At 37.7% G+C, this 19,789-nt stretch overlaps 1 protein-coding gene across 1 annotated transcript in view; it reads right to left on the bottom strand.

The window, feature by feature from the left end:
• The window catches only part of ARAP2 (ArfGAP with RhoGAP domain, ankyrin repeat and PH domain 2), a 187,528-nt gene extending 181,026 nt beyond the window's left edge, over positions 1-6,502 (bottom strand). The window contains exon 1 of the mRNA XM_079152776.1: positions 6,072-6,502. The gene's annotated coding sequence lies outside the window, so the exon portion shown is untranslated. The remainder of the gene's footprint in view (positions 1-6,071) is intronic.
• Between the last annotated feature and the right edge of the window lie 13,287 nt (positions 6,503-19,789).

Genomic DNA, 19,789 nt, shown 5'->3' with positions numbered 1-19,789 from the left:
AGGGTCTTATGTATTCTCATGGCTACTTTAGGAGGAAACTTCCATGCTCAGCCTGATGTCGCACAACAGAGAAAGAGTGCAGCCCGAATTCTGAGAGCTGGACTCCACAACCTGTGCTGTTAACTCTGATGCCTCGTCATAGTTATAAAATTGATCTTACAATAGGGAGATTATCAAAGACTTCATAGTTTCCCTCTGCTATATCTTCTATGCAAAAGCACTTATCTTCGCTAGGAAAATGCTGCTTAAATATACCACACCTTGCAAATTCAAGTGTTATATACCTTTGACAGTGGGTGTGTCTGTGTAAGTAGTTAAATATGGAAGCCTATATCCATTTACATGTGACTGCCTGCAATTTAAAAACCAATAACAAATTAATGGATAACATCTTTAAGACTTCTGTATAAGACAAGGGTAAGTCAGAATTTAGCTTATTAAAATTAATGTTTATCTAGCACTACAAAAAGACAGTCAATGCAGGACCAGAGTACAACTGCAGTACAACAACATGAAGCCAAAATCAAATAATCAAACAAGACCAAAATAAATGCTCACCAACCACATTAGCATCCAACAGGGATGGTGAACAACTGCTGGACGAGCAGAGAAGTTATTAATATTAAACATACCTGACCACAGTTTGAAAGAACTGACTTTAAATGAAAGAAAAAAGGAACAGTGCATCCTGCATAGGCAGGTGAATGGATAAACAAAAGTGTGGTCGATGCACACACTAGAATACAAAGAAGCCTTAAAAACTAAACCCAACAGAAATCCTGTCACATGCTATAAGATGTCTGAGTCTTGAGGACATCATGCAAAGTGAAACAAGCAGGGCACGGAAAGGATGAATATTATATTATTCTACTCACATGAATTATCTTAACTAGTCAAATTCTTAGAAATCGAAAGCAGAATGGTGGTTACCAGGGGCAAAGAGAGGTAAGGTGCTGTTGTTTAAAGAACATAAGAGTTTCAGTTTTGCAAGATGAAAAAGTTCTGAAAATGTTTCACAACAGTGTAAAAACTCTTACCACGACTGAACTGTACACTTAAAAAACTGGTTAAGATGCCAAACCTTGTGCTTTCTACCACAATAAAAAGAGGATGGGAAAATAAACTCCCTGTACATACTGGGAATTTTTTCTCTCCTTTGAGAGCCAAGTCCTAAAAGTGCAGTACCATTACTCCATGAGGTTTCCCCACCTACTCCATTCCTCCTTGATCCCTCATTAATTTCACCCACACAGTAACATAGATATCACACTTTTTAAACTATGTGCCTTGATTAAGTTAAGCTTTCCGGAAGGTCTGACTCCTCATTTGTAAGATGAGGACAATATACTTCAGACCTTATAGAATTTCTGATGGATTAAACAAGTTTTAAATATGCAGGGTCTATATAACAGTACCCAACATAAAAAACAAGTGTACAATAATTAATTCATCTGTTATATACAATCCTGTACTTGATCAAATTCATATGATATTAATGCTCTTGGTTTGAGTGGCATTCTTCAGATGCACAGTAATGTTCCTTTAAATAAGCACTGTAAACTATTCTAATAAACCCACAAAGCACTTAACATAGCAGTAAGCATAGTTTTCTTAATTTTGTGAAATATAGATATGGTTAGCATTTTGAGATTGATGGATTTACCTAAACACTTTAGACCTGGGATACAGATTTAAGTGCTCACCTAATACTGCAGTCCTGCCACGTGCAACCAGTGTGGCCTTGGGGAATTCCTTTCTTTTCTGAACCTCACTATTGTCTCCTGAAGGCAAGGATGATAATGCCTACCTAACAGGGCTGTTTAGAGGGTGATACATTGAATATGCATAAGGATCTTGGAATGGTGTCTGAAGATTAATGAATATTTTGTTAGTGGCTGCTAGATGGAGAATAACTGAGGTTTGATTTTAAAATAGCAGGTACTAGGGACCATCAGTTTAGGCACCATCAAGGAGAGGGGATTATTCTGAGTTATGCTTCTATTATTTTTCTTACTGTGCATCTGAAAAACAACTCTCAAAACCTGGAATTAATATCCATTTCCATATCCTATGACAGCCAAGAGTGTTAATTCCTTTAGTCGGTGTGAGAAATTATTAGTAGCAGAGTTAATACCTAGGTTTCAGTGTTTTAGATAATATCTTAATAGTTAAGTGCTTGATTATCTCCTGAGCTTCAGTAGATCTTTCCCCTTTCAAGTTGCCCATCTAGATTTTAAGCTAATTAGCTGAGGTTTGGGACTTCTTTTAAATTCTAATGGAGAGATCGTTAAAGGAGAGCCAGGATTCTGGGAACCAAAGGAAGATTTCATCTTCTGGAGTTCCTCCAGGGACATAAGAAGGGATGATGAAGGCAAAAGATAAGCTGAGGCATGTGTCACTACAGAGGACTCCCACCTGTGTGCCCCAATGCCTGGGCACCTGCTTCTGGGTATTGGCCCTCTCCTACCTCTCCACAGCCACATCTGTATCCTGACAGCTAAAAGGAGGAGAATCAGATGACTTTGACCTCTTGAACTGGGCATGCCCAGAAGTCCTTCAGGACTCTGTTCTACTGCATGATATACTAGAGAGAGCTTTAATGTTTAATTTACTCAGCTGAAAAGTGGCATGATATTATACTTCAATACAAACTTTGTTAATTCTACATTCATACATACTATGTAACATTTTTGTATGTATACTATATTCTACTTTCAACATTTTAGTACAAATGTACACTCACCATCTTTCTGACTTTGAGTCACATTTTTAGACCAACAACCAGATGTTTCAAAATAGCCTACTGTGAACATTTCCTCTCTTTGCATTTATAAATAGCACCCTGACCTCTTTTCCAACCGAATTTAAGGCCTTCCTATTGATTCAATAGTTATTAAAGTCTCTTTTTCTTATGAAAATACCTCAAAAAATGTCTCCTAACTTGTTGTTCATTTATTTAGGATTTATTCACTCAATAAATATTTAAGGAACACTACTCACTCCAAGATAATAGTGGGAAACATTTGCAGTTCAAGATAACAGTATCTATTATCTCACTTGGGAACAGTGCTAAGGGCTAAAAGAAAGTGAAGATACAATGTCTTCTCTGGAAGAGTTTAAAATAAAGGAATAGATTAGACATGACAATGAGCAAAAGAAAATGACATACAAATGAACAATCAGTCCTTAACTGCTTAGCACCAGAGGAGGAAAATGAAAACATAACTTTTTGGAAGAATCTGATAGAGCACCCAAAAAGCACTTAAATCATAGTAATGTGAAAAATCAAATTTTGTGACCTTGACTTTCTTGTGGTTTGTGTTTTAGTAGTGTTTTCAAGCACGCAGGAGTGCTTGAAGAACGCTAAAAATCTCAAATCAATCCCACGAATACTGCAAAACATTGAGACATTTCAGAGTTTTACCAACAGGGTACTTGGTGTACCAGCAAGTGAAGAGGGTTTCAAGATGAGTAGGAAAGCGAGATACAGAGGGAGATGCCAGATCTGAAAGTAGAACCAATGGCATCAAGGAGGCATAGAAGGAGAAGATAAACAAACACTGACAAAAGAAAGGAAGCCCAAAGGCTGGGATGGACTCAGGGTTCCACAAGTAATCAAAGGTGAAGCCAGAATAGCAGGCTACAGTCAGCTCTGGAGGGCCTAGACCAATAGCAAAAGGAATGTGCACTTTTGAAGATGCAGTGACAGAATCTGTGTAGCCCCTCCCACAATCACTACCCCAGGAGCCCAGGTCACCTGACAATCAGAATGGAGACCACACTATTCTTCCATTCTTCTAAAGATCAAACCTCAGCCTAAAGCTATGGAATAGAACCAGCTGTGTTCTTTTTTGCATTCTTTTTTGCGGCAACCATCAAGACTGACAAATCATCAACCCCTCCCTGGGTATTCCCTCACTTACCCATCACCATGTATACATGTGGTATACGAAGGAAAAATAACTGTCTCCACCTCTCACAAGTGCTTTTTAATTCCAAAGCTACCTAACACAATGACCAGATCAGGACCTCTGCTGCCTCCCAAGCAAGAGTAAACAAATCAACTTATGCTAAAACCATAACGAAATTTCACAGGTCAAATTTCTAACTAGAGAGAATCATAACAAGAGACTAAGAGTATTGTTTCAATTAAAGAAAAAAAGTAACTACTATTATATATATAATCAGGCCAACAGTTTTTTAAAAATGACTAAAATAATAAACAATATGGCAGAAAAAATTAAGATGGCATCCCATAGCCTCTAATTCCACATCCATCACATTTAGTCAAAGTATTATAGTTCTGCACCTAATTAATATTTCACAAGGCATTACAAAAATTTCTATAGTATACAGAAAAGTTAGGCCCAATAAATGAGTCAATGAATAAATAAATGTGGAAACAATAAATAAATGGGGGAACATGTTAAAAGAAACTATTAAAGCAATTATTATCATTGATACTTAGCATTTTTATAGTCACTTTCACCAAACTTTCTAAGTTGGAAGGAAGTGGGTTAGAAAGTTAAAAAAAAAAAAAAAAAAAAAAAAAAAAATCCCTTCTTGGATATCACAAAGTCTACAACCCTGAGTCTGAATCAGTTTTCAAAAACTTGAGTTTCAACATGCTAATGTAAAAAATTCCTCAGCAAAATGCAATTTATTATAATCTAGGTTCTGCACATAACCACAGTAACTGTAATTAAATCTGCAAAGTATCCATTGACTATGAGCCCCACTGCAAGAAACTGTGATATTAGAAAAACATAAGTTTGTTTTTAAATGTACTATCAGCTTCTCCTTTCACAGACAACCCATATAAAATCGACAGGATTACTGAGGAAGAAAAAAATACAAACACATGCACACCCACATAAATAAGTTTTAACGAGCCATTGGACTTACCCTCTGGGTACATTTTAATTTAAATAAATCTTTGAGTACTGACAAATCAGTCTATATAAAATCCTCTTGGTGTTAATACCCCCCGTAAATGTGTGCATTAAGTATGTTTAGGAAAAAGCCAGAGAAATATTTCCATTTTAGCTCTAACCTATTTCCATGACCCACTTTTTTTCTTTTTTAAACATTGTTAACAGTGGAATGTCAAGAGACTTTTTCCTCCATACTTCTTTTCTAAGTGTATGCAAGTCATAAATGAGAGTTCAGAAGTATTTTTTTCCTTAAAAAAGTTAGCTTCCTTTTAAAAACACCCATAACTTCACCTTCCAATTACTTATGGGCAACATTCCATAGATTTGAGATGGTGTAGAGTGCTTAAGTGCAGGGAAATCAATACTGAGCTTGTAAGTACAATACTATTATTGGTAATAACAATGACATCCAACTAAAGGTACTTTTAAAAATAGCTTATTTTCAATACACTTAAAAAAAAAAAAAAAAAACCCAAAGGATATATTCCACTGAGCAGCCTACTTCAAGGGCAAGCTTACAAAAAGTAAAAAATAAAAAAAATTTTAAAACGCTGCCATCACCATGCAAATCTGCAGCAACCTAAGATACCATTAGTCCACGCTAACTTAAGTTTCTCTTGTATTTTTCTCTATGAAAGGCTTTAGTTTACAGCATAATTCACTAAGTCTTCCCCCAAATCAAAATAACTCCAGATCGCCACAAGGAGGTGGGAGAAGTGTTCAAGAAAACAAACCAAAACGAAATAAAATAAAACTTACTTTAATAAATAGGATGGATACCAATTCTCCCAAGAAAACTGTCTCCAAAAGTAAACGAGAAATATCAATCTAGTAAACTCACTCCCTACAGGTTCCCTGAATGGTGTTGGGTTCAGGCAGGTGGAGGCCAAATGGTTGTAATTAAATTAATTAACAGGCCTGTCGTTTTAAAGTGTGTAACAAGCAGGGTGCGGGGGAGCACGGAGACCCGGGCAAAGTCATTATCTACACGGAGAAAATAACTTGGTGCCTGAAACTCGCTACAGCTCCCTTTTATAGGGGGATGGGGGAGAATGGAGGGGCAGTCCAGTTGCCTATCTGGATTGTCACCCGGCCGGGTCAAATCCCAGAAGAAAGTGGAGTTTTTGTATCACTTACCGGCTTCTGGTTTCCTTTTAGACTCCCACTCGCAAGAGCGAAATCCAAGGAGCAGAAACCAGAACTAAGCACTTTGCGCTCTGGAAATTTACCCCGAGAAGTGCCTAAAAGCCTCGGCCCATCTTAAGACTGTCCCCCGACCCCGGGTCCGGCCCCGGCCCAACCGTGGGTCCCCGGATACTTGCCTTGAGCGTGGCCGCCCAGCTCCGAAAGCGCGGCGAGGCGGAGCTGGGGAACCCCAACGCGGGCGTCTGTCCCTGCCCCGGGCACTCTGTCCTCGCCCCTCTGCCCCAGGCGCGGGGCTTCCTCCTTCGCAGTCCCCGCCGGCTGCCCGCAGCCGCGTCTGCTGCCGGGCGGCGGCCGCGCGGGCGGCGCTGTTTCTCTGGCCAGCTCGCCCCGGCCGCCGCACCTGGAGGCGGGGAGCGCAGCGAGCGCGGGCCGCGGAACTGCGCGCAGCTCCGGAAGCGCCGCGCCCGCCGCCGGCACCCTGCCCAGGTGCTCCCGCGCCGCTCCTCGGCGGCTTCCTCCCGGATCGCGGGGGCAGCCCGAACTCAGCGGCGGGGGCGGCCGAGCCGGCAGCCCTGGTTCCGCAGCATAGTTGGGCTACTGACTCAGTCGGCCGCGACTTGGCCGCGCCTGACACCCTCGCTACCTGGCGCACCTCGGCCTGGAGGCGCCCAGCCCCTCCGGGATGGCGATGCTGCTAGCGTGCGTCCCTGAGCGCAAAGCGACGAGGGCATTACCGCCCTCCCGGGAGGGAGAGGCTGCGACCCTTTCCTGGCTCCAGCGGGCCAGTTGGTTTGTCTGCGCGCAGTAATGGGGGATTAATTGTCAAATGGGCGGAACCTCGCGGCGACTGATTGTTAGTATTACTCCACTTACTAAGTACTTTCCCAGGTACCTCAGCATTTCCCAAACTTAAGACTCATCTGGGCGCTAATTTCCCCAGGCTGCTGCTTGGTGAATTTGCATTTAGTTGGCCCAGGAATCAGTATATTTAGGAAGACCGCGGTGTATTTAGGCTAAGTCTATTATATAAGATTCTCCCTCACGTCATCCCTGTTGGGAAGAGACTGATATTCCCATTTTCTAGTTGAGAAGCTGAGCAACTTGCCCACGTAACCACAGTTTTAAGGAGATAACAGTGAGGTTCAATGTAGATCTGAATTCCTTTTCCTGAGGAGTACAGGCTCACCACAGATTTTTGAAATATCTTTCCTTTCTTTTTTCCCTGGAGGAGAGGGATAGCCAGGCAACTGAGAATTTTAGATCCCATCCCAGAGGGCTTTGCCCATCAATGTGGGCTGAGTCCCACATTGACACTCTCCTTTTTGATGTGATGTGAAGGAAGGGGGAAAAATTAATCTCAGAAAACCCTTGTGGATTCCGAATATTTAAGAGTGTGTAAAATCGAGTTGTTTGCAAAAGCGCTCATGGAGCAATTCCGTATTTTTAGTTTTTTAGTTTTTAGTTTTTTGTTTTTAGTAAGCATCTCTCCACAGAATGTACCTAAAATTCTCCCTTAAAAGGCAGAATCTTATCTCTCCCCCACCCCCCACCTGTTGATGGAAGTGAAGCAATTAGGGAAAGTGCAGACCTTATTATGAAAATGAGATAATTGAAGTTCAGAGTGTGGGAGGCTTCCCAGGAGGCCAGGCCCTCAGGAGATTTCATGTCATTATCTTCATCTTTACTGCCCACCAAACCTGCTGTCCTTCCCTGGGGAGACTCTGGCAGCTATGGCATGCTAGGGAACTACCAAATCTTCTGTTTCTTTTGAACCAAATACTTCATAGCAAGCCCCATTTCCGTCAGGCAAGATTTCTTGACATTTTCCGAACCTCAACAATTGTCTTTTTCTTTGGATTCCTGTAGCATTTATAATAGGCATTTCACTTAGCTATTCCTTCCTGGCTTCATCTTAGGTTCACAATCTTGGTTTTGTTTGTTTTGTTGTTGTTTTCTCTTTCTCCCTAAGAGTTCTCACATACTTCTCATTTCTTTTTATCTTTGTAAATCATCTTAAATCCTCTTTGAACAAGGTAGGCTATAAATAAACAAAAATTCTTACATCAGGTATGGTGTCTCAGAGGTCACGCACTGCTGTGGCCTCCAGTTTTCTTGGTAAATTTTATAAACTAATTGGGACTTTGTGCCTCTTTGTAATAATATCTTCATCACTTGATTAGCATTTATTCATTATTTAAAAAGTTACTGATCACTAATTATTTGAAGATACGATGGATAGCAGATAAATACACACTGAATTTAGTGTTCTAATGGGAAATGAAGCTATGAGTTTTAAGGCACAGCAATGATTTAATAACAACTCTGGGAAATAAAAGAAAAACAGTATTCCCCCTTTGTATAAATTGTTTATAAGTTGATGAGTCTCAATATATGAAGAAAAATAAAAGATGTCAGAGTAAAGATGATGAGAAGCTACCTTTTACTAACTGCTTATTAATAATCACCAGTCTATAGCCAAATAGCTAATGTAAATTCCATATATATGCAACAACTGTATGAATTGAAATCTTTTCCTAATTTTATAAATACAGGCTCAATTGAAATTTAAAGAGGTAAAGTAGTTAATAGCGGGTAAATGGAATACATTTAGGCTGTATAAATTATTTAGCAGCCCTCACAGTGAGACATTCAGGATATAATGTAGACAAGGAAAGGAAATTTATATAAGAATTAAGTTATGAAGATCTGTTCACAGCCAAGCCAGTGTATGTTCCCAGTAATAGATGGAATTATTCCAGACTGAGCTGCTCTTACCCCTGGTTCCTCGATTTTTAGTAAGAGAGCAGATAAAGCTGCCTTGCCTGCTTTTATGACTGCTCCTCCCTTCCCTGTACCCAGAATGCACCCTGCCAATGAAAGAGGCTATCAAAGAGTAGAAACCACCCCTCTCCTCCTCACTCTCTTCTCCCTCCCTCCTTCTGTCCTTCCCCTTTTCCTTAACCTCTTAGGGCACTTAACCCCATTGGACACTTATGTGTCCGCTGCCATTCTAAACTTGTTTGCTTCTAAGAGTTCATTTAATGATCTCAACAGCTTCTTGTTATCCCCTGCTGGGAAAACTTAAGGGAAAGAAAAGTTAATTCTTACCGGTCAACCACTTAGGACCAGGATTCTGAGGAGGGAGAATTCCAACCCAGTCTCCCCCAGGATGTGTCCTCTGCACTGCATTTTCTAAGGGAAAGCAAAGAGTGCTGGGCTTTGGGAAGGCCTATGCTCAGAATGGAGCCTCATCCTTAGTAGTCTGTGGCATTTGGGTAAACTCATTAGTTTATCTAGTCCTCAATTTCCCAATCTATAATCAGGCCACACTAATACTTATGAGAACTTACTGTGATTATACATCTAAAGCACTAGGAAAAAAAGGAACCTCCCTAGCATTAGTTCTATTCTCTTTTCTTCAAGACTACAAATTCCATGTCCTTCCTGAATATTTCCATATCTTTGATACCCAAAGTCATTCACGCAACAGAATTCAAAGTAACCTCTTCATTTTCTCTAAAAGAAAATGCATATTTTGCCAGATATAAAATATTGGAGCTGTAGATGAGAGACAAATGTCTCTTTAGTGCATCAGTATATGCTCATTTAGAAATCATGTGTTTTTCACTCATACCTTATAAGATAATTTTATTCAAATTTGAATCTTTGAACATACAGCTTCAACATCAATGACTTCATCACTAGGATTAGATTTTGAATCATCTTCTCCTTTTCTTATATGCTTGTTTTCCCCCCTTATTCTATCTATCTCATATTCGTCAATCCTACTCCCTGGGATCAACCTCCCCAGTAAAGTGCTCACATATAAGTTTTCTATCTTGGACTCTACTGTCTGGAGACTTTGGGTAAGATACATTTTCTTCATGTTTTCTAGTATTTATTCACTCGTTAACTCATTCTCTATATTAGATTCAAGTCCCTTTTTATCTATTTAGCCTAGAAGAAGTAAATCCATTTTTTACTTTTTTAATTTTAAATTGACAAAAAACATACATATTTATCATATAGGGCATGCTATTTTGAAATATGAGCACATTGTGGAATGGCTAATCAAGCTAATTAACATATACATTACCTCATATTCTTTTTGTGTGTGAAGAAAACATTCTTTTACCAATTTTCAAGAATACAATACACATCCCTTATTTGTTGTGGTCACTATGTTGCACAACAGATGTTTAGAATTTACTCATTCTAACTTGCATCTGGTATCCTGTGACTATTCTCTCCCCAAACCTCTGGTAACCACTCTCCTACTCAGTACTTCTGAGTTCGACATTTTTAGATTCCACACATAAGATCATGCATTATTTGTTTTTCTCTTCCTGGATTATTTCACTTACTATACTATCTTGCAGCTTAGTCCTTTTTTTAAAGATAAAATAGAATTCCATTGTGTCCATTTAGCACATTTTCTTTATCCATTTATTGACAATTTGGTTCTATATCTTGGTTATGGTGAACAGTGTTGCAGTGAGCCTCGGGGTGCAGACGTCTCTTTAACATACCAACTTCATCTCCTTTGGATATTTACCCAGTGGTATTGCTGGATCAGATGGTACTTCTATTTTTCATTTTCTGAGGACCTTCAATCCTGTTTTCCATAATGGCTGTACTAATTGACATTTCCACACACAGGATATGTAGGTTCCATTTCTGTACATCCTTCTCAAACTCTTCTGTCATTTTGATAATGGCCATTCTTTCTTTTTTAATTTATAATTCTCTGATGATTAGTGATGTTGAGCATTTTTTCATATGCCTGTTGGTCATTTATGTGTCTTCATTTGAGAAATACCTATTCCAATCCTTAACTCAATTGGATTATCCATTGTCATATGATTGAGTTGTTTCACCCCTTATATATTTTTGATGTAGACCATTATCAGATAAATGGTTTGTAAATTATTTTTTCCATTCTGTAGGTTGTACCTTTACTCTGTTGATTGTGTTCTTGCCTACTTTGTCAAAAGCAGTTGACTCAACCTGTGTGGGTTTATTTCTGTGTTCTTTATTCTATGCTTTGTTCTGTGCGTCTGTCTTTATGCCAGTTCCATGCTGCTTTGATGACTATAATTCTGAAGTTTGTTTTCAGGCCAGGTAACATGATGCATCCAGCTGTGTTCCTTCTGTTTTTACTTGTTTTTGGTTTTTGTTGTTTTCCCTTCTTTCAGAACTTTATTTCAGATCCACCTAATTTTCTGTACCCTTTTATGATTCTGCTACTAAGAATTTTATTACAAACCACAAGTTCCTCCTTGCGTTATATTAAGAAACTATTTTTTTATTATTCATTCTAAAAATGTACATTAATGGCCAGGTGCAGTGGCGCATACCTATAATCCCAGCAACTTGGGAGACAGAGGCAGGAGGATGGAGAGTTCAAACTCAGCCTCAGCAAATTAGCAAGACCCTAAGCAATTCAGCAAGACCCTGTTTCTAATAAAATATAAAAAAGGACTAGAGATATGGCTCAGTGTTAAGTGCCCCTGGGTTCAATCCCTGATAACCCCCCAAATGTACATTACTGATATTTACCAGTTTTATGTTTTCCCCCTAAAAAATTCTTGAGAATTGAAACTAAAGGCCACACACCATTGAGCTACACATCCAGTCATCTTTCTTTCTTTCTTTCTTTTTTTTTTTTTTTTTTTTTTTTTGAGAAGGGTCCTCAATAAGGTTTCCTAGTCCCCAACTTGCAATCCTCCTGTCTCAGCCTCACGAGTAGCTGGGGTTATAGGGCCACCACCCTTGTCTTTGGAGTGGTTGGTTTTTAGAGCATTTTGCTTCTAACACAATATACACCTTAAATAAAACATACAACACCTTAAATATTGAGCTCATACCCACATAATTTCTTAATCTGTTATAAACATCTTTGCTTCCTTGTTTATTAAGTCAATTCTGTCAGATGACTTATGTGTGTATCCCAAACTAGATTTGACTAGAATATTTCAGGCTACAACCACCCACCCCAGTAGTTCAGTAATTTGCAGTTCAGGTTAATGTAAAGTAATCAAAGGAAATAAAGAGATCGCGTGACACATATATTCTTGCAACAGGCATTTGGCACATTTACTAACACATTTAGTCCTCTCAAGAGGGCTGGGAAGTAACTACTATCATTATCCCCTTTTTAGTCAATGAAGGGACCCAAGGGTTGTCTAAGAACTTAGAAGCAGTAAATAAAGGAGGCCAGGATTCGAAGACTGTTCATAGCATCGAGCTGTGATGTGGTAGAGAGTTCTTTAAAAGTTCTGACCTGAAGGACTTGTTTTGGAGGCCTAATTTTGGGGGACATTTCCAACCTATGTGTTGCTCTCTCTTAGGTTGTACAATTGCCCTTGGTCTTCACTGTTGGTGAGGCCCCTCGTCAGTAGCCTGGCATGTTTGCTACAGAGAATCTCCTTTTATTACTGTTTGTATTCCCTCAAGTACCCAGCAGAGAGCCTTGGGTAAGTGTTTGTTTTATGAAGTAAAATGCTTATATTTATTAGCTTGGTTCCTTGTGGTACTTTGCTACAAGTTTATAACAGTTGCTTGGAAAGTTTTATTAACTCTTTCTCACCACAATAAACCAGTGACTGGATTTCCGTAGGTTTTTCCAGATTACTATATATGTAAGAACAGTGTAGAATAGTCAGTTTATTAATAAACCTTAAGATGATGGTATTGTGGAATAATTTACTTTAAAATACAACTTTTCAAAATCATCAAGTGATGTCAAGAAAAATATAAACACATTTCCTATAATACTGAGATTTCAGAAAACTCAGGCAAAAGAAAGTATTTAATTGATACCAAGATATGAATTTTTATACTTTACTACTACTGAAGTGGGGATTCATCCTAACTTGGATTTCCAAGGGCAGCAGTCCTGGGTGATCACCATTGTTAACATTCTCTTGAACTCCATCAGAGCCTTATGTTGTCATCACTTCACTCAAGTTCTTGCATTGACAGTGCTACATATATTGAGCCTCATTGTTTCCTAAATCTCTTCAAAAGTATTACACTAGGTTGCTGTTGAATTATCATTAACAGAAGCAGAGCAGTGTGATAGTTGATAGACATCGATGTCCAAGACAGTCTCCAAGAACATTTTCATATATAAACAGTAAAAATACCAAGTGATTGTTGAATACTGTGTCAAAGTTGAAGACACAGTGTTTTTCCTTCTCAGTGGAATAAATAATCATCCTTGTAAAAAATGGAGAAAAATTGCCTTTGGGAATTAACATCCTGTCATTTCTGCTATATAAACATCTAATTTTATTGCTCTTTGGAAAAAGTTTCTTAAGGAAAATCATTGCTAAGAGAAATCCCAGAAAACCTAACACATACTGCTCGATGGATTTGCAGATGAAATACATTCACTGGGTGTGAAATCACTGCTTCCACATTGATGTGTCAATTCTTCTCATATGTAGCTGAGTTTACAAAACATCTCAAAAATTCCTTTTCTGTATGCTGCAGCTTAAAAATATCATGTGGCTCCATCTTTCTTTTCTATAAATGCTATACTTATAATTAATACTAACTTTGAAAGCTCTTCTAATATCAAGAAAAAAAGCAGGAGGAATTTAGAGAAGCAAAAACATAGGGAAGCAATACAAAGAAAGCTATACAAAGCAATAGTTGGAAATGTATTCCTTGTGAACCAATGAAACTAACTGTGAAAATGCACTTGAAAAGCACTTAATATTATTAATATAAAAGGTACATTTAATACAAGAAAATGATTGACAACTGGTGCCACGAGACACTTGTCATAAAAACAGAGTTCACAAAATAGCTGTCTGTAAGTAACAGAAAGGCAGGAAGTCCATAGTATGTTTTAGATCACCTAGAATTCTGTAATTTTTAGTTGGTTTCTTAAATTTAGATCTACATTAAAATATGGATTTTTAGCTTTTCTTTTAAAAGCCAAAAGTTCTGATAGCACTGAACCCATATCCACATGAATCTCAATGGATTGGAAAACTTTTGGACAGGACACATTCTCTTTGTTTTGTTATAGTCCCTACAAACCCTCTTTCTCCTTGAGGTTTTGACTTAGAAGCTGCGCAAGTTGCAACTCTTAGTCTCTGAAACTATTATCAGTTAAAAAACAAGCTTGCCTTGAGCAAACTTCTGGATTCTAAAATGGAAATGTTAGAATTGTATAGCCCAGATAATAATTTAACACCCACAATATTAAGACCTTAATCAGAGGAAGCAGCAGCAATACAATTATCACAAGTTCTTAAAATAAGTAGCTACTTATTCTCAGAGTCAGTCAAATAACATATTAAACACTTCACAGCTGTAATTCATTCAACTAAATTTTATAGATATTTTAAGACATGATGAGTCACAGACACAGAGGTTATCAGAGTAAATCTACTTCACTATTTTCTTGAAACTTATATTATTACATTAGCTCCCAAATAATAACACACCCAAATAATAACACTAACATATATATGTGTGTGCATGATATGTGTATGTTCTTATGTATATGACATTTATAGAGAATATATTATAGATAATTATATATACTCCACAGTATATGCATGCATATGTGTATATATATTCATATGCTTATAGCATATACATGTATAATTACGTTTAAATCACATGAATTTGCTGGTATTTGTCTCTATTCTTAAAAATAGTCTTTGTATATACTTTAAATTAATAAATTTCAACTGGGAATGTGGAAAATGCTTTTTTCCTACTCCCAGTCTTTTGTTCACATGAAGGGGGTTAAGGGGGTTTTAACTCCTACTCTCTCTTTGCCCCACTCACACCCACCCCATGCATTGTGCCCCATGGTAATGGAGGAGACTATTTATTTGGTATATTTGGAAGGGGTACTGGTCACGCGAGCCCTCCTCCTTCATCCCCACTTTCTCACTGTGTGTCAGGAAGCAAGAATTCTGTTTTGCTCCTCCCGGCTATAAGACGTATGGGATCTCCAAATTTTTCCATGGCTTCCACAATCTGACATATTGTCTAAAATAACAAAAGTAGTATATAAGTCCTCATCTGTCTGTTTTCTGTCCATCCTCCATTCATTCAAACCAAGTACCACATTGGTGGTATCAGAAACAAACATCATTTCATGCTAAGGGAAAGTAAGCAAAAGAAATAGTTTTCAATTGGTGAAGGAGAGAAGTCTTTTTTAAATAAGTGACATTTAAACTGAGAAGTAAAAATGGGTAGGAGTAAGCTATGTGTTTGCTGTGCATGCATGGGGGAGGGCAGCGATTTGTTCCAAGCAAAGAAGAACATTTGTAAAGTCTCAGAAGCAGCAAAAACCAGGACTCTGGAGGAACTGAAAGAAGATTTTCAGCTACACTGTGGAAAAGTAGAGCAGAACAAGATGAAGTCAGAGAAATGTTGCCACAATATATAGGGCCTTACTGGTCATGTTCAAGGTTTGGAATTTTATCAGAAGGCAATAGAGAATTATCAAAGGCATATAAAGTGAGAAGAACAAAATTTTATGTTCTTATTTTATATAATATTCAAATAATCCCTTGATTGAAAGTACTATTATTATAACCATATTTCAACTGAATAAATTGAGATGCAGAGAGTTAGATTGCAAACTTATGATTACAGGGACCATCTTGTTAACCACTCTACCATTCCATCTGAAAAAAGGAGTTTCACAGTCTAATATGCAGAAATTTCATTGTATATGTGCATTTATAGACAAAGACTTACAAATAATACATGCAGACAATTCACCAGCTTTTTGAAGTGTATATTAGATTTGTATTTGTAATTCAATAACTGTAGAAAATCCAGTCAATTCATACTTCCAGTTTCTATAGTAAAATTCTAAAGGGAAAATTTGTAGATTTTTCTTTTGTTTAATGTACGGTACCTCTTTTGTGTTATATGAACAAATTCAGTATTTGTCCCCAAACCAAGTAGTTAAAAATAGATTGGAGGAAAGGGAACAGATGATAAGAAAGTCTCAGTACTTCATGAAAAAGTTTTGGCAGATTTGAGAATGGAGATGCTTACCCAGTTACTTTCTTTGTACCTAAGAGTGCCAGAAGTTGACATGTGGTTTAAAATTTCATTGGTCATTGAGTTCATATTCAGTTTGTACATTGGCTACTAGTAGCTTGTATGCCAGCTATGACTTTTATTCTTACTTTAGACAATAAAGATCCAGGTATCTTGTTTCTCTGTCTGAAAGGTAATGTTCCCAGTTTTTTTAAAACACATTTTTTGGAAAAGAGACCTTTCTGCCATTTGATCATTTTTCTGTGCGTGAAAGATGACATGCCATTTCAGTTCTGGCCAAACAGCAGGTGCAGAGCTTCAAAGACCCATCTCACAAGTTTGCATTTCCTTTACTCCACATGGCTTCCGTAGCATACTGTGTCACAGTTTTGTATTTTTTCCTGTGGAAACTCTCATACCCACACTGCTGCAAGTTCAGTCTGGTTAGCAATCAGAAAACAGTATCTGCCCAGTAGGTTTTTGCAAAGTATTTAAGAAATGATGGTAGTCATGCCTGACTGAACTGTTCTTCTTTTCACTCATTAAGGAAACTACGGCTTTTGCATTCATTCAGCCACAATACTTGGCTTTTTCAATACAGTTTCTAGGACACTAAAAAAGGGGGATTTTGGTTTTCATTCATGTCCAGAAAAGCAAGAAATAAAACAGCACTGGAATCAGTCATTTGTCTTAATGCTCTGGGTGGAGGCGATTTTTACTGAAGCAATAATGTTTTTAGAAAAGACATTAATTTAATTCCTTAGATTATCTTCATAAAGTACAGAGCATACTTCCAATATAAAGCAGAACATTTCAGCATTTATCAGATGAGTACATATTGAAACAGCAGAATTCAGTGGGGGACAATTAAATATAAAAGTCTTTTTGTCTTTCTTTCATTTTCTTTTCAAAATGCTTTTGAACTTATTCTTCTCCTGACCCTGAATGACATGTAGGTCAGGTGCCCTAGATTTTTCTGAACAGTGCCAATGACATAACCAGTCTAATTGATGTGATAAAAATGTACAGTGTGATCTACCATACAAGACTAATCCTAATGCAGTTATTCAGTATAAAGTCTTCTGTGCTCCATCAGCCCCAGCTCCTGTAAGCCTGCTTCAGTTCTGAAACCTCCCTTTGGATGATGAGTGAGTGGGAAGGGGAATTAAACATTTTCTTTTCAGGTACTCAGGTCCTCCTCATCCACTGGTTGCTGCATCAGATTCTTCAAGTGTCAGATCAAGGAGAAAAGGAGATGGAGAGGAAGGGCAGCCTCTGAAGTGGTGGGCGAGTTGTAATTTCCTGGTTCTTGCTCCCCTAGTTCTCAGCTCCCCAGTCCCTATTGTGGTCTGGAGTCTAAATGCTGTTCCTGAGATGCTTCCTCAATACTTCCTCTCAGGCAGCAGCTTTGACACCCCTTTTGGGCCCCTTTTAACTTTTTCCATTTAATAAGCTAAGTGCTTCCAGAGGCCTATGTCAGACTTTACTCACACTCTCTGTGGCTTCCAGCAAAGTTGAAGATACACAACTAATGTTAACTTCAGATGGGTGATCTGTTGTCCTGCCTTCTTCAAAACTGAACCTCAAAACTGCTTTAAACACTACATCTGACATGGCTAACAATAATAGATAAGATTCTCTGGCCTAGTATATCATTTTGTAGGCATGAATTAGAAAAAGAACAGGATGCTACACCAACAGGATGGGAGTCTTTCATTATCACAGGCATGAGTGCATGTATGTACCCTTGAATAGTCATATTTATAAAACTACTACCCATATCCATAAGCACTGGTTTATATTTATTAAATACTCCCCACATGCAAACCTAGTATGCAATTTTTTCTTTTAATCCTCAATATAACTATATGAGTTAGATTTTATAATTGGCCTCTTTTGATAGGTGAGTACTCTGAAAGGTCTAAGAGTTTAAGTAACTTGTCCTTGATCACCTACTTTGTAAATAGTAGAGCTGGAACTCAAGCCTAATACCACAAACTTGTTGGATGCAGAGGTCTAACTCACTGTAATTACTACATCAGCCCATCTCCCTGCAGGACAGAGTGTTATTAGCTTAAGTGGTGACTTGCATCCATAGCCAATGTTTGTCCAGATAACAGACTTTAACGGTGTCTTTCATCTCTGTGTTACTGATAGAAATCTTCCACTGAAGTAGGTGTGTCCTGGGTACAGGCCTGTACATGATTATAATCTTCTCATTAAATAATACAAAATAACCACAAAAGTCAAGGTGTCCAAATACTACATCCACTCCCTCACTCATAATAGTCAACAATATCTGATTCAAATTTCTGTTAACAGTTAATGAAATTTATGGTTTATTTAGTTATTAATTTTAAGAGTCTATGCATTTCAAATCCAAATTCATAGATTCCTGTGGCATCTTTGAGAATTAAAAATAATTTTATTCTTCATAATAACTCACAAGGGGAAAAAATGGAGTTAGTCAGTTACATTACCAAACTGGTCATCCACAAACCAGGTTAGTATAATGGTAAATTAAAAGAAAGTGGTTTGCTAAATAGACAAGATACCATGTCAAAACCTTGAAAAATTTAAGGTTCTTGACTCTTATACCTACAGGGAGCTTAGTAACAAGGTAGAGTGTAGAAATAAACCAGAATTGGACCTGAGAACAGGCCCTGGTAATGGTCACTGTTTTAATGCATAGTGTCTAAATCGGTTTAAGGAAGCCAGACCTGCTGTCAAATGCCTATAGTTTCAGCTGTTCAGGAGGCTGAGGCAGGAGAATCCCAAGTTCAAGGCCAACCTGGGTAACCTAGGTTGCCTATCTCAAAATAAAATAAAATAAATAAAATAAAATAAAATAATCTTAAGAGGGCTGGGAATATAGCTCAGTGGTACTTGCCTACCATGCACAACACCCTGGGTTCAATCCCCAGTACCAATAAATACAGGTATAAATAAAGAAAGAACTTTAAGGAAGAGAGATAGAGTCAAGAAAACATTTGACTAATGGTTCAATCCGTTGGAACAGTTATGTTAGCAGAAATCCATACATTTCTCCAATTATCCTGTTTAAAATGATGATAAAATTGAACTTCTAAAATGAGAGTTTCATTTTAGGTCTATGTAAACATAGGAAAATAAGAACTACTTGATCAAATAAGCACTGGAAAATGCTTGAATCAATACTCTGCTCTGGAGACTTGATGACAGACATCTACCACATTAAAATCTTCAAGGGAATCCTGCAGGAAAGAAGCATGTTTAATGTTACTTAATTTAGTGGTTCCTAAATTAATTTCATCAGGAAATCAAACTTTAAATTTACCAAACTATACTTTGAAAAGTGATTCTGTGTAACTAAGGAATTCTGTATCCTATGTATCCTACAGGTAGTGCGCCCAGAAAATTATTGAACATTCTTCCAGCAAAGCTATTGACTTTTTTTTTTTTTTTTTTTTTTTTGTGATGGTCATAAGTTAAAAATAAATGATCTTTAAAATGTTACCAGTGCACCAATACCTTTTCAGGCCCCATAGACTGGTGATAAGGCTCAATCCTGCTTATGGGCCTGAAGGGATCAATCCACCTCTTCATGGAAATGAAACAAGGGAATCCCTAAATATAAATCAAAGGTTTTTACTTAATTTTTTTTTCTGAATCCAATCCATTGACAAACAAAATGTAATTGCAAC

This window comes from Sciurus vulgaris, assembly GCF_902686455.1.
Source record: "Sciurus vulgaris genome assembly, chromosome: 9".
Lineage (NCBI taxonomy): Eukaryota > Metazoa > Chordata > Mammalia > Rodentia > Sciuridae > Sciurus > Sciurus vulgaris.
The sequence above is the reverse complement of the archived record's forward strand: the minus strand, read 5'-3'. Positions and strand labels throughout refer to the sequence as shown.